We start from the raw sequence: 13,220 nt of genomic DNA, 5'->3' as shown, positions 1-13,220 counted from the left end.
TTTACAACGATCACCGTGCGATATAAATGAAATATTCACTTTATTCTGTGGGGCGATACGATTACGGCAATACCAGATGTGTATAGTTTTTTTATGTCTTATGGCGTTTGCACAATAAAATACATTTTGTAAAAAATCATTTACTTTTTGTGTTACCTTATTCTAAGAGCCATAACTGTTTTATTTTTCCATCAGGAAAGCCGTGCAAGGACTTATTTTTTGCGTAACGAACTGTAGTTTCGATCAGTACCATTTTTAGGTACATGCAACTTTTTGATCTCTTTTTATTCCATTTTTTGGCAGATGAAGTGACCAAACAATTGTGATTCTAGTACGGTTTATTATTATTTTCTTTTACATCGCTTTGTAGTTCAGGCCGTTATGGACGCGGCAATACCAATTATGTATAGTTTATTTGTTTATTTATATATTTTTATTAATAATAAAGGACTGATGAGGGAAAAACGGGGATTTGTACTTTTATCACTTTTAAAACTTTTATTTTCTTATTTTGACACAACTTTTTTTTAACTTTTTTACACTTTTTTTTACTTTGTCCCACTAGGGAACTTGAGGGCAGGAGGCCCTGATCACTATTCTATTACACGCGTAGTGCAGTGTATTAGAGCTGTCAGCTATTCGCTGACAGCAAGCATAGTGGGTCCTGACTTTGTCAGGACCCACTAGGCTTCCGTTGATGGTGTAGCCAGAGTCCATTATTAGTACTCTGGTTGCCATAGCAGCCATCGCGGGCTGCTATCGTGTAGCGGGCCGTCGATTGTGGCTTAACCCCTAAGAAGCAGCGATCGCTATTGAACGCGGCTTCTAAGGAGTTAATCGGCGGGGACCACCGCGATCTGTCCCTGCACACTGAGCTGTGATAGCCTGCGCCGGGGAAAGATGGCACCGTGTTAACTCAGGTCAGTACTATTACTGAACTGAGCGCAACGATGCGCTCAGCACGACGTAATAGTACTAAGCTGAGCGGGAAGGGGTTAATACATGTTCTGAACTACTACTGAGTATAAATGATATTCTCTAAATTTGTAGGACGGACCACTTGTGCTGATAGGTCTAGTAGTAAATTTCCTTTTTAGATTGAATACTCAGATTAGAAGCTAATCAGAAGACCACAGAGAGTCCAGAAATTTTAGAACTATGCTCTTTCTTGTTTAAATTCACAGTTCTGTAGAAAGGTAATTAGTTGTTCTGAGACCATAGAGATTTACAGTAAAATGTAGACCTTTATTTCTCTGGTGAGGGCACTCTGCAAGGCTGTTATTTTATCTTGCTGTAAAAGAAAGCATTTACTGCATAAATAGCGTTCTGGACGCCGTGTTCATTTTCCAGTATAGGACAATATTCAGTCCCCTTTTTTGAGGCCTAGTAAGGGTTTGGTTTCTTCCCTTTCCCAAAGTTATTTTCAATGAAAATGAAGCAAAGAGTGGATGCCTCAAAATGGGACTGGGTTCAAAGTCCTTATGAGTACACACAAAAAAAGTAGCGAGGCAGCACATCCAAAAAAAAGTGGGAATTTATTCACCCAATGCAGAACACTGGGGGTGCGTAAGCCCACTACAGCCCAATATTAAATTCCCACTTTTTTGGATGTGCTGCCACGCTTCTTTTTTTTGTGTGTACTCATAGGGACTTTGTACCCAGTCCTATTTTGTGACATGTACACTTTGCAGCATTTTTTCTGGTGCTGTGACATTTTTGTTTTTGTCTATTGCCATCGGTCCTATCACTTTGCACAGAACAATATTGGACTGTAGTGGGAATTACATTATGGCTTCCGCACCCACAGTGTTCTGAATTGGGTGAATAAATTCCCACTTTTTTGGATGTGCTGCCTCGCTTCCTTTTATGTCTTCTCAATGGTATGTCCTACCGTTTAGTATCTGGGGAAGGTGACTGATGCTCTCCGTGCAATGTTTGCATACTTTAGGCATGTTATTTAGGTATGTTAGTATGAGTGCCGTTCCTAGCCAAGTGAATAAGGACTCAGTTCGGACGGTGTCTTTGATCCTTTCGTACGTCTGTGGGGTCGGTGACTCTCTGTGTTACACCTCAACAGTGCTTCCCCATCGCATAAACAGGGCGTCTGTAAACGTCAGTGTCTCAGAGATCTAAGAGGGGGGGGCACGGGTCTGCCCTTACATGCGGTAGAAATCGAACAGGCTGCGTTATAGTTTACGCCTTAACCTTTTGTTTAAATATGACTGGGGAGAGATTTAATCTCTTGATTGGTACGCCGCTCACCTTTGATGATGTTTCTGAGCCTGCGTGGCAGCTGTCCCCATTGGTGTAGCGCGTGGTCTGAGCATGGTCTAGGCCACAATGGTATTAAACATGTCTGCAAAGAATCCAGCGATGATTGACCAGCTGCAGAGAATCTCTTTGCACTACCACACCGGTTCAGCTTTCAAAAAATAGCTTCAAAGGCTGTGATGTTATTAGATTCTTTCTTTTAGATGCGGAGCTCCTGAAAGCACGTCTGCTCAGTTCTCCGGCTAGCCACACCCCCAGAGGATATCGGTCTTTAACTGTTAGTTTTTTTGCTCCCTATAATCAATGCAGGGACGTAAGGTTAAATATTTCTTCTCAACAAAGAACAAGGGTGCTCCCGCAGGACATGTAGATGGAAAGATAAAGCCTGTATTCAAATTTTCATCCAAATATTCCTTAAGGGCTTTCAGTTCTGTTTCCGAAAGAAAGTAGATTTGACCAAAGGGTTATGTAGCTATGGGTAACAGTTCTATTGGGCAATCATTAACCATGTGGAGGTGGCTTATCTGCATTCTTTTTATAACAGACATCCTGAAATTCTTTGTATTGTGATGGTAATTAATCTTTAACCCCTTAACGACCGGCGTATAGTTTTTTTTACGTCGGCCATTCAGGGTAGTTCTTCTGAAGTGCCGCCTTTTCACGTCGGCACTTCAGAAGAACTTTCCCCGCATCATCCGGGGATCTCCTGAAGCCCGTGCTGTTGCTAACAGCCTCGGGCTTCAGGAAAACGATTGGAGACCACTAGCAGTGTTCTCCGATCATATTTAACCCCTCAGATGCGGCATTCAATAGCGAGCGCCGCATCTGAGTGATTTTAGAGGGAGGGGTCTCCCTCTCTCATCCCACTGGCATCCCCGCGTGCATCGCGGGGTGACGATGGGTTCTATGGCAGCCTGGGGGCCTAACAAAGGCCCCCAGGTCTGCCTTTAGTGATTGCCTGTACGGCTATGCCAGATGCATGACCTAACAGGTGCGTGTCAGTTTTAGACTGACCGGCAATATTACACTGCAATACCGAAGTATTGCAGTGTATTATAATAGCGATCAAAAGTTTGCACTGTAAAGTCCCCCAGTGGGACTAAAATAAGTAAAAAAAAGTTAAATAAAGTTTGAAATAAATAAATGTCCCAAGTAAAAAAATAAAAAATAAATACCCACTTTTTCCCCTTACAAAATACTTTATAATGAAAAAAAAGTTAAAAGTTACTCATATTTGGTATCGCCGCGTCCGGAACGAACTCAACCATAAAATAATTACATAATTTAACCTGCACAGTGAACGGCGTAAAAAATATAATAAAAAACAACGCCAGAATTGCTGTTTTCTATTCATCCTGCCTTCAAAAGTATTTGACAAAAACTGATCAAACAGTCGCATCTACTCCAAAATGGTACCAATAAAAACTACAAATCGTCCTGCAAAAAAAAAAGCCCTCATACAGCTGCATCGGTCAAAAAATAAATAAGTTATGGCTCTTAAAATATGGCGACACAAAAGCAAATAATTTTGAAAAAAATGTGTTGTTACTGTGTAAAAGTAGGAAAACATAAAAAAAATCAATATAAATTTGATATCGCCACAATTGTAACGACCCGCTGAATAAAGTTATTATGTTATTTATACCACACGGTAAACGGCGTAAAATTAAGACGCAAAAAAATGTCTGTTTTTTAAAAAAGTTATTAAAAAGTTAATCAATAAATTATATGTATCCCAAAATGGTGCTATTATAAAATACAACTTGTCCCGCAAAAAAAAAAAAGTCCTTATACAGCTCTGTCGACACAAAAATAAAAAAGTTATAGATCTTTGAATGTGACGATGGAAAATCCTACAAAATTGCTCGGTCATTAAGGTTTAAAATACCTTCGGTATTAAGGGGTTAACAGCAAGTTCAGATATTGATGTGTTCTCAAGTATTGAAAAAGTTTAGGCAGACAATTTAGCTGACAATACTCAGATGGAAAATGTATACAACGTGTTTCCCAACTGATGAATAGTTTGTGAGTAAAAAGCCAAGGAATTCCCCAAATCACTGAAAACTTTGGAGATGAAACAGTTGGAAATGAATAACTTCTTGATGATCAGGCATGATGAGAACTTGAAGATGCTTAATTTCATGAGAAAAAGGCCATGATGATAGGGGTCAAATATATCAGAACAAGAAATCTCATGTGTTTTAGTGCATATGTGTATTGGCACTATAAAACAAGATTCTCTGGTGCCAACAACTTGTCTTCGTCCTGTGACAGAGGAAAAATGTCATGTATTTTGTAATCCAACAGATCAGACGTCTCCATTTTCTATTACATCTTTGACAGCGATCGTCCTACGGATCTAATTTGAGCAATAAACAGCATAGTACACTTCAATAAAGGCAAATATTTTCTGTAGGTCGCCTCTCTTTTTCTGCTGTTGTTTTTGAATAACATAAAGTCAAATTGATTCAGATATAGATTCAGTATCTTTCTGAGTATTCTGACTTGATTGATCGAAGGAGAAGGCAGGATTATCTCCAAATACCCACAGTATAGTCTTTCGTTTTTCATTAAGTCTCTGATCAATTTGAATGCACAATTGCATTAAGTCCTCCAACTTTTCTGGCGTTATCACTTTGGAAAGTACATCCTTCACTTGCTCTGAAAGCCCTCTCTGAAATTGGCTCTTCTGAGCCGCTAGCTTCCCTGTGGTATCAGTTACCCAGCAGCTCTTCTGTGCATTCCGGAACTGAGCACCTTCCTTGCCGCAGATTATGCAGTCTAACTTCAGCTGTGGCATAACAATTAGGATCATCTAAAACTTGATTCATAGCAGTGATACAGTCATCCAAAAAATTCAGAAGATTACTATCCTTTTCTACATAAAGAGAAGCCAACACTGGAGCTTCATCTGTCAGAAGATTAATTGTAAGCAATACATTTTTCTTTTCACTAGTAAATTTGAAAAATATATGTAGCATAATTAACCCCTTCCCGCTCCTTGACGTACTATTACGTCATGGCAGCTGTATCGTTCGCGCTCCATGCCGTAATAGTACGTCACGGGAGTAACGGCCGTTTTGGCCGTCCTCCCGACACATACAGGAGCTGTGACGCTGCTGTCTTGTTCAGCAGCTGTCACAGCTCCTACAGCGGGGACCGATCGCTGTGTCCCCGCTGATTAACCCCTTAAAAGCCGCGTTCTATAGAGATCGCGGCTTTTTAGGGGTTAAGCTGCCATCGCCGGCCTGCTACGCGATAGCGGCCGGCGATGGTGACTATGGCAACCGGACACCAAACAATGGCGTCCGGCTATGCCATAGACGGAAGCCTAGTGGGTCCTGACAACGTCAGGACCCACTATGCTTGCTGTCAGTGAGTAGCTGACAGTTCTAATACACTGCACTACGCATGTAGTGCAGTGTATTAGAATAGCGATCAGAGCCTCCTGTCCTCATGTCCCCTAGTGGGACAAAGTAATAAAGTTAAAAAAAAGTTAAAAAAAGATGTGTAAAAATAAGAAAATAAAAGATTTAAAAGTATTAAAAGTAAAAATACCCCTTTTTCCCTTATCAGTCCTTTATTATTAATAAAAATATATAAACAAACAAATAAACTATACATAATTGGTATCGCCGCGTCCGTAACGGCCTGAACTACAAAATTATTTCATTATTTATCCCGCACGGTGAACGCCGTAAAATAAAATAATAATAAACCGTACCACAATCACAATTCTTTGGTCACTTCACCTCCCAAAAAATGGAATAAAAAGAGATCAAAAAGTCGCATCTACCTAAAAATGGTCCTGATCGAAACTACAGTTCGTTACGCAAAAAATAAGTCCTTGCACGGCGTTATTGATTGAAAAATAAAAACGTTCTGGCTCTTAGAATAAAGTAACACAAAAAGTGAATGATTGTTTACAAAACGTATTTTATTGTGCAAACGCCATAAGACATAAAAAAAAACTATAAACATCTGGTATCGCCGTAATCGTATCGCCCCGCAGAATAAAGTGAATATGTCATTTATAGCGCACGGTGAACGCTGTAGAAAAAAAAGAATAAAAAAACAATAGTAGAATTGCTGTTTTTTAGTCACCACGCCACCTAAAAATAGAATAAAAACTGATCAAAAAGTCGCATGCACCCCAAGAAAACTACAATGGATTCCTCAAGGGGTCTAGTTTCCAAATTGGGGTCACTTTTGGGGGGTTCCCAATGTTTTGGCACCACCAGACCTCTTCAATCCGGACATGGTGCCTAATAAAAAAGAGGCCTCAAAATCCACTAGGTGCTCCTTTGCTTCGGAGGCCGGTGCTTCAGTCCATTACCGCACTAGGGCCACATGTGGGATATTTCTCAAAACTGCAGAATCTGGGCAATACATATTAATTTGTGTTTCTCTGATAAATCCTTTTGTGTTATAAAAAAAATGGTATAAAGAGGATTTTCTGACAAAAAAAATATGTAAATTTCACCTCTACTTTGCTCTAAATTTCTGTGAAACACCTAAAGAGTTCATAAACTTTCTAAATGCTGTTGTGAATACTTTGAGGGGTCTAATTTCTAAAATGGGGTGTTTGATAGGGGTTTCTAATATATGGGCCCCTCAAAGCAACTTCAGAACTGAACTGAAACCTAAAAAAAAAAAAAAATGAGGCAATACTTCGCTTCTAACATTATACTGATAATGAGCCGTGCCCACCCCGAGATGACCCCAGTTTTGACCGTTTGTATAAACGGAGACCCCTATTAGACCGTTCCAGTGCCCGGTTTTCCCAAGCATACACCCCGAGAAGTGTATTTCTATTGATGAGTCCCTGGTACATTTTAAAGGGAGGGTTCAATTCCGAGAGTACCTGCCGGGTAAGAGGGCAAGGTATGGCGTGAAGATGTATAAGCTGTGCGAGAGTGCATCAGGGTATACCTACAGGTTTAGGATATATGAAGGAAAGGCCACCCCCAAAACAAACTGCATCCTTGACTACAATAGGTACATGGGAGGGATGGACTTGTAAGATCAAATCCTGAAGCCCTACAGCGCCATGCGGTGTGGTATAAGAAGCTGGCCGGGCACATCATACAGATGGCTTTGTACAATGCGTACGTGCTGCATCGATGTGCAGGCCAAACGGGAACTTTCCTGGAATTTCAAGAGGTGATTATCAAGAACCTAATCTTTAGGGACCAAGAAGGGGGGGCACCCAGTACTTCTGGAAGCGGGGCCACACGCATCGTACCAGGGCGGCAACACTTTCCAGGAGAAGTTCCCCAAACTGGCAAGAAGGGAAATAGTCAATAGAGGTGCAAAGTCTGCTATAAGAGGGCGATAAGGGATGACACAATATATCAATGTGACACGTGTCCCGAATAACCAGAGCTCTGTATGAAAGAGTGTTTTAAAATTTATCATACATCCCTTGGTTTATAATTTACCCCAATTTTACTTACCCTGATGCACTCCACACAGCTTATCCCCCCTCGTCTTTCCCCTCTGAGCCCTGCTGTGTGCCCAGGCAGCTGATAACAGCCACATGTAGGGTATTGCCATACCCGGGAGAACCCACATTACAGTTTATGGGGTGTAGGTCTCCGGTCAAAATGCTCACTACACCTCTAGATGAATGCCTTAAGGGTGTAGTTTTTAAAACGGGGTCACTTCTTGCGGGTTTCAACTGTACTGGTACCTCAGGGGCTTCTGCATACATGACTTCGCACTAGAAAATCCCCAGTAGGCCAAATGGTGGTCCTTTCCTTCTGAGCCCTCCCATGGGCCCAAACGGCAGTTTATCACCACAAATGGGGTATTGCCGCTCTCAGGACAAATTGGGCAACAAAATGGAGTATTTTATTTCTTGTGAAAATAAGAATTTTTGAGCTAAAATGACATATTATTGGAAAAAATATATATTTTTTTAATTCCCAGCCCAATTCAAATAAGTTCTGTGAAGAAACTATGTGGTCTAAATGGTCACATTACCCATAAATGATTTCCTTGAGGGGTGTAGTTTCCAAAATGGGGTCACTTCTGGTGGGTTTCCATTGCTTTGATACCTCTGGGGCTCTGCAAATGCGACATGGCACCCGAAAACCAAACCAGCAAAATCTGTACTCCAAAGAACACACAGCGCTCCTTCCCTTCTGAGGCCTCCCATGGGCCCAAACGGCAGTTTATTGCCACAAATGGGGTATTGCTGCACTCAGGAGAAATTGGGCAACAAAATTGAGCATTTTGTTCCCTGTGAAAATAAGAAATTTTGATGAAATTTTTTCCAATAAGATGTAATTTTTTATTTTTTTAATGTCACAGCCCAATTGAAATAGGTGCTGTGAAAAAACTGTGTGCTCAAAATGCTAACAACAACCATAAATGAATTCCTTGAGGGGTGTAGTTTCCAAAATGGGGTCGCTTTTGGTGGGTTTCCATTGCTTTGATACCCCTGAGGCTCTGCAAATGCGACATGGCACCCGAAAACCAATCCAGCAAAATCTGGACTCCAACAAACATATAGCGCTCCTTTCCTTCTGCGCCCTCCCATGGGCCCAAACGGCAGTTTATCACCACAAATGGGGTATTACCACACTAAGGACAAATTGGGCAACCAAATGGGGTATTTTGTTCCCTGTGAAAATAAGAAATTTTGATCACAAATGACATTTTATTGGAAAAATTACATTTTTTTCATTTCACAGCCCAATTCAAATACGTGCTGTGAAAAAACTGTGCGGTCAAAATGGTAACAACAACCATAAATGAATTCCTCGAGGGGTGTAGTTTCCAAAATGGGGTCACTATTGGGGGATTCCTACTGTTTTGGCACCTCAACACCTCTTCAAACCTGGCATGCTGCCTAAAATATATTGTAATAAAAAAGAGGACTCAAAATGCACTAGGTGCTTCTTTGCTTCTAGGGCTTGTGTTTTAGTCCACGAGCGCAGTAGAGCCACATGTGGGACATTTCTGAAAACTGCAGAATCTGGACAATACATATTTAGTAGTGTTTCTCTGGTAAAACCTTCTGTGTTACAGAAAAAAAAATGAATAAAATTGAAATTCAGCAAGAAAAATTAAATTTGCAAATTTCACCTCCACTTTGCTTTAATTCCTGTGAAATGCCTGAAGGGTTAAAAAACTTTCTAAATGCTGTTTTGAATACTTTGAGGGGTCTAGTTTTTAAAATGGGGTGTTTTATGGGGGTTTCTAATACATAGGCCCCACAAAGCCACTTCAGAACTCAAGAGGTACCTTAAAAAAAAGGCATTTGAAATTTTCTTAAAAATATGAGAAATTGCTGTTTATGTTCTAAGCCTTGTAACGTCCAAGAAAAATAAAAGAATGTTCAAAAAACGATGCCAATCTAAAGTAGACATATGGGAAATGTGAACTAGTAACTATTTTGGGTGGTATAACCGTCTGTTTTACAAGCAGATGCATTTAAATTCAGAAAAATGCAATTTTTTCAAAATTTTCTCTAAATTTTGCAATTTTTCACCAATAAACACTGAATATATCGACCAAATTTTACCACGAACATGAAGCCCAATGTGTCACGAGAAAACAATCTCAGAATCGCTTGGATAGGTTTAAGCATTCCGACGTTATTACCACATAAAGTGAAATATGTCAGATTTGAAAAATGGGCTCTGAGCCTTAAGGCCAAAACTAGGCTGCGTCCTTAAGGGGTTAAAGAGGTTGTCCGAGCACAGGGCAGTGTTTCATAGTGAATAGGAGCAGAGCTGCAATAACCCCGCACGGCTGCAATACAGTGTACGGAAGCCTTCTGCTTCTGACACAAGCCACCGCATAACATCCAGGGCCTGGAAGCATCCCCAAAAGCTGATCGGTATGGGGTCTGGGTGTTACACCCCCACCGATCATATACTGATGACCTATCTTGTAGATCAGGTCAACAGTATGAAAAAGCGCTGAACCTTAGAGATGGACGTTGTGTGCTGCCAGCGTCAGGACCTTGTATGTTCCACGGTGCAGACCATTGCCAGGGACTAATGTAGCAAGCGTGAGGGGGATTCGGTCCCCTTCCCCTCTGGTCAGGTTTGCAGGGGGTTTGTTACGCCAATGGGTAATGGCGTGTAAACTTGAGACTGTGGCTGAGTGAGCCACGCACATACGAAAGTTGTCTTTGTAATTAAATCATCTCTCTTTATTGCTCTCCCAATCGATTTTGCAGCTGAGAAAATTTTTTTTTTTTGATAAGTAGCTCCAAATGTTTGTAGTTCAGCAATTTGTTGCTTCATAGTTGTCAAAGGACTTGTTCCAGGGGATTCCACATGTGAGCCAGACTAGTCTGCTAAGGTTTATAGCAGATTAAGATTCTAGATCATGTAGGAGGGTGATAATAGCAAGAGTAGCCCAGTAACAGCCCAGGATCGGTACACAGATGAGCAGCAATAGGTTACCGCGTGAGGCAGAGACGTGGTCAGGAAAAAATGCAAGTTTGGTACACAAATGACAGCAACATTTTGTAGAGAGAGTCAGAAAGGAACTAGACTTGAGGCAGGAAGCTTAATAGCCTGGCCAGATTTATAAAGTATGCCAAAAGGGTGAGATGCATTAAGCAATTAAGGCAAATAATCCACAGAGGCAGGAATCCATCCTATGGGTGGATTACTTAGGACTAATCCATTATACTGTGCAGAGACTGGAGTCGACTACACTAGTAAAAATAAATTATGTGAGCAGAATTTTAATTACATATATATTACAAAATTGTATTGTTTCCAATTCTAGAAATGAATAAATAAAAATGACAATAAAACAGAATATCCCTCCAAATATTGTGATACAGTCAAGAGTTTGCATATTCGACACACAAATGTTCAATTGTAAAATTAGCTTTCTCTGCATATTAAAAACATGTATTTATATGGTGATTAATTCCACAATTATTTTGTTTAGGTTTCTGAGGTCACCTAAAGAGAGACATGCATCAGAGGAGAAACTGCAAACGCAAGACACATATGACTCTGATGAATATGTCATTGCTGTTTCCCCTTGAGATATTTCACTAAGGATACTTTCACACGGCAGTTTTTGGTCAGTATTTGGCATCAGTATTACGAAGCCAAAACCACGAGTGGGTCCAAAACATGGAAGAGGTACAAATCTTTCCATTATACTTTTTTTCTCATTAGGTACCACTGCAGGATTTGGCTTCCAAATACTTCCAAATACTGATGCAAAATACTGACATTGTACAGATGTGCCCACCATTAACTTTTCTTGAATTGCGTTGTTATACAATTTGTCATGATACCATTTCAATACAATCTCGCATCTTCTAGTAAAAAACCTATTAATCCCTTCCCGACATTTGCCGTACATGTACGTCATGGAAAGCATTGACTTCCCGCAAAATGCCGTACATGTACGTCAAATGTTTGGCACCGGCTCAGAAGCTGAGTCGGTGCCATCATCACCGGATCTCAGCTGTATCTTACAGCTGACATCCGACTGTAACGGCGGGGACCGAAATTAGCTTCGATCCCCGCCATTAACCCCTTAAGTGCAGCGCTCAAACGCGATCGCTGCACTTAAGGTGTTTGCAGCTCATCGGAGCCCCAGCAATGAAATTGCCGGGGTTCCGGTGGCTGCAATGGCAACCGGAGGCCTAATACTGGCCTCCCGGTCTGCCTAGCACCGAAGCCGGTCAAGATCTGCCCGGCGGCGGAGCCTGATCGGCTTCCGTAGCTGCCGGCAAGATGGCGCCGGGTCAGGAGCTGATCCGGCGTCATCAGCGGTGGAAGTCAGCTGTACTGTACAGCGGACATCCACCTGTAACGGCAGGAACCGGAGCTAGCTCCGATCCCTGCCATTAACCCCTTCGATGCAGCAATCGAAAGCGATTGCTGCATCGTAGCGGTTACTAGCAGATCGCAAGCCCTGACAGGCAATCGGGACTGGCGACTGCTGTTATGGCAACAGGAGACACAATGGTCTCCTGCACTGCCATTACGGAAGCCGATTTAGGCCTCGCCGGGAGGCGAAGCCTAATCGGCTTGCTGTCAGTGAATGACTGACAGATCTAATACATTGCACTACATAGGTAGTGCAATGTATTAGAAAAAAATATATCTGACCGTTGGACCTTCAAGTCCCCTAGTGGGACTTGAAGAAAAGTGTAAAAAAAGTATAAAAAAGTGTAAAAAAGTGTAAAAAAAAAGTGCAAGAAATAAAAGTTTGAAAACAATAAAAGTTTCAAGTAATCAAATAAAACACAATCCCCCTTTTACTCTTATCAAGTCCTTTATTATTGAAAAATAATAATAAACCATATGTATTTGGTATCGCCACGACCGTAACGACCTGAGGTATCAAAATATTGTATTATTTATTGCACGCGGTGAACAGCGTAAAAAAAAACGTAAAAAACGTTACCAGAGTTTCTGTTTTTTAGTCACTTTGCCCTACAAATATTAGAATACAAAGTGATCAAAAAGTCGCACGTATCCAAAAATGGTACCTATAAAAACTATAGCTCGTCCCGCAAAAAACAAGCCCTCATACAGCTCCGTCGACAAAAAAATTAAAACGTTATGGTTCTCACAACTTGGCGACAGAAAAAAATACATTCTTTTTACAAAGGTAATTTTATTGTGAAAAAAGTTGTAAAACATAAAAAAGTGCTATAAATTAGGTATCGCCGGAATCGTACTGACCCGCAGAATAAAGTTAACATGTAATTTATAACGCATGGTGAACGCTGTATAAAAAAAACGAAAAAAGCTGTGCCAGAATTGCATTTTTTTGTTTACCTGGCATCCCAAAAAATAGGATAAAAGGTGATCAAAAAGTCACATGTACCCCAAAATGGTACCAATAATAACTACAGCTCGTCCCGCAACAAACCAGCCCTCATACTGCTACGTCTATGAAAAATAAAATTAGTTATGGCTCCAATAAGTCAGGAAATAAAAAAATATGCA

The 13,220-nt window shown here is 40.8% G+C and overlaps 1 long non-coding RNA gene across 1 annotated transcript in view; it reads left to right on the top strand.

The window, feature by feature from the left end:
• The window catches only part of LOC142674972 (uncharacterized), a 47,387-nt gene extending 36,014 nt beyond the window's left edge, over positions 1-11,373 (top strand). Inside the window, exons 3-4 of the long non-coding RNA XR_012852026.1 lie at positions 4,579-4,683; positions 11,194-11,373. This is a non-coding gene — a long non-coding RNA (uncharacterized LOC142674972). The remainder of the gene's footprint in view (positions 1-4,578; positions 4,684-11,193) is intronic.
• Positions 11,374-13,220: the final 1,847 nt, after the last annotated feature.

Source organism: Rhinoderma darwinii, assembly GCF_050947455.1.
Source record: "Rhinoderma darwinii isolate aRhiDar2 chromosome 2 unlocalized genomic scaffold, aRhiDar2.hap1 SUPER_2_unloc_25, whole genome shotgun sequence".
Lineage (NCBI taxonomy): Eukaryota > Metazoa > Chordata > Amphibia > Anura > Rhinodermatidae > Rhinoderma > Rhinoderma darwinii.
Note: the sequence above shows the minus strand (reverse complement) of the source record. Positions and strands in the feature narration are given on the sequence as shown.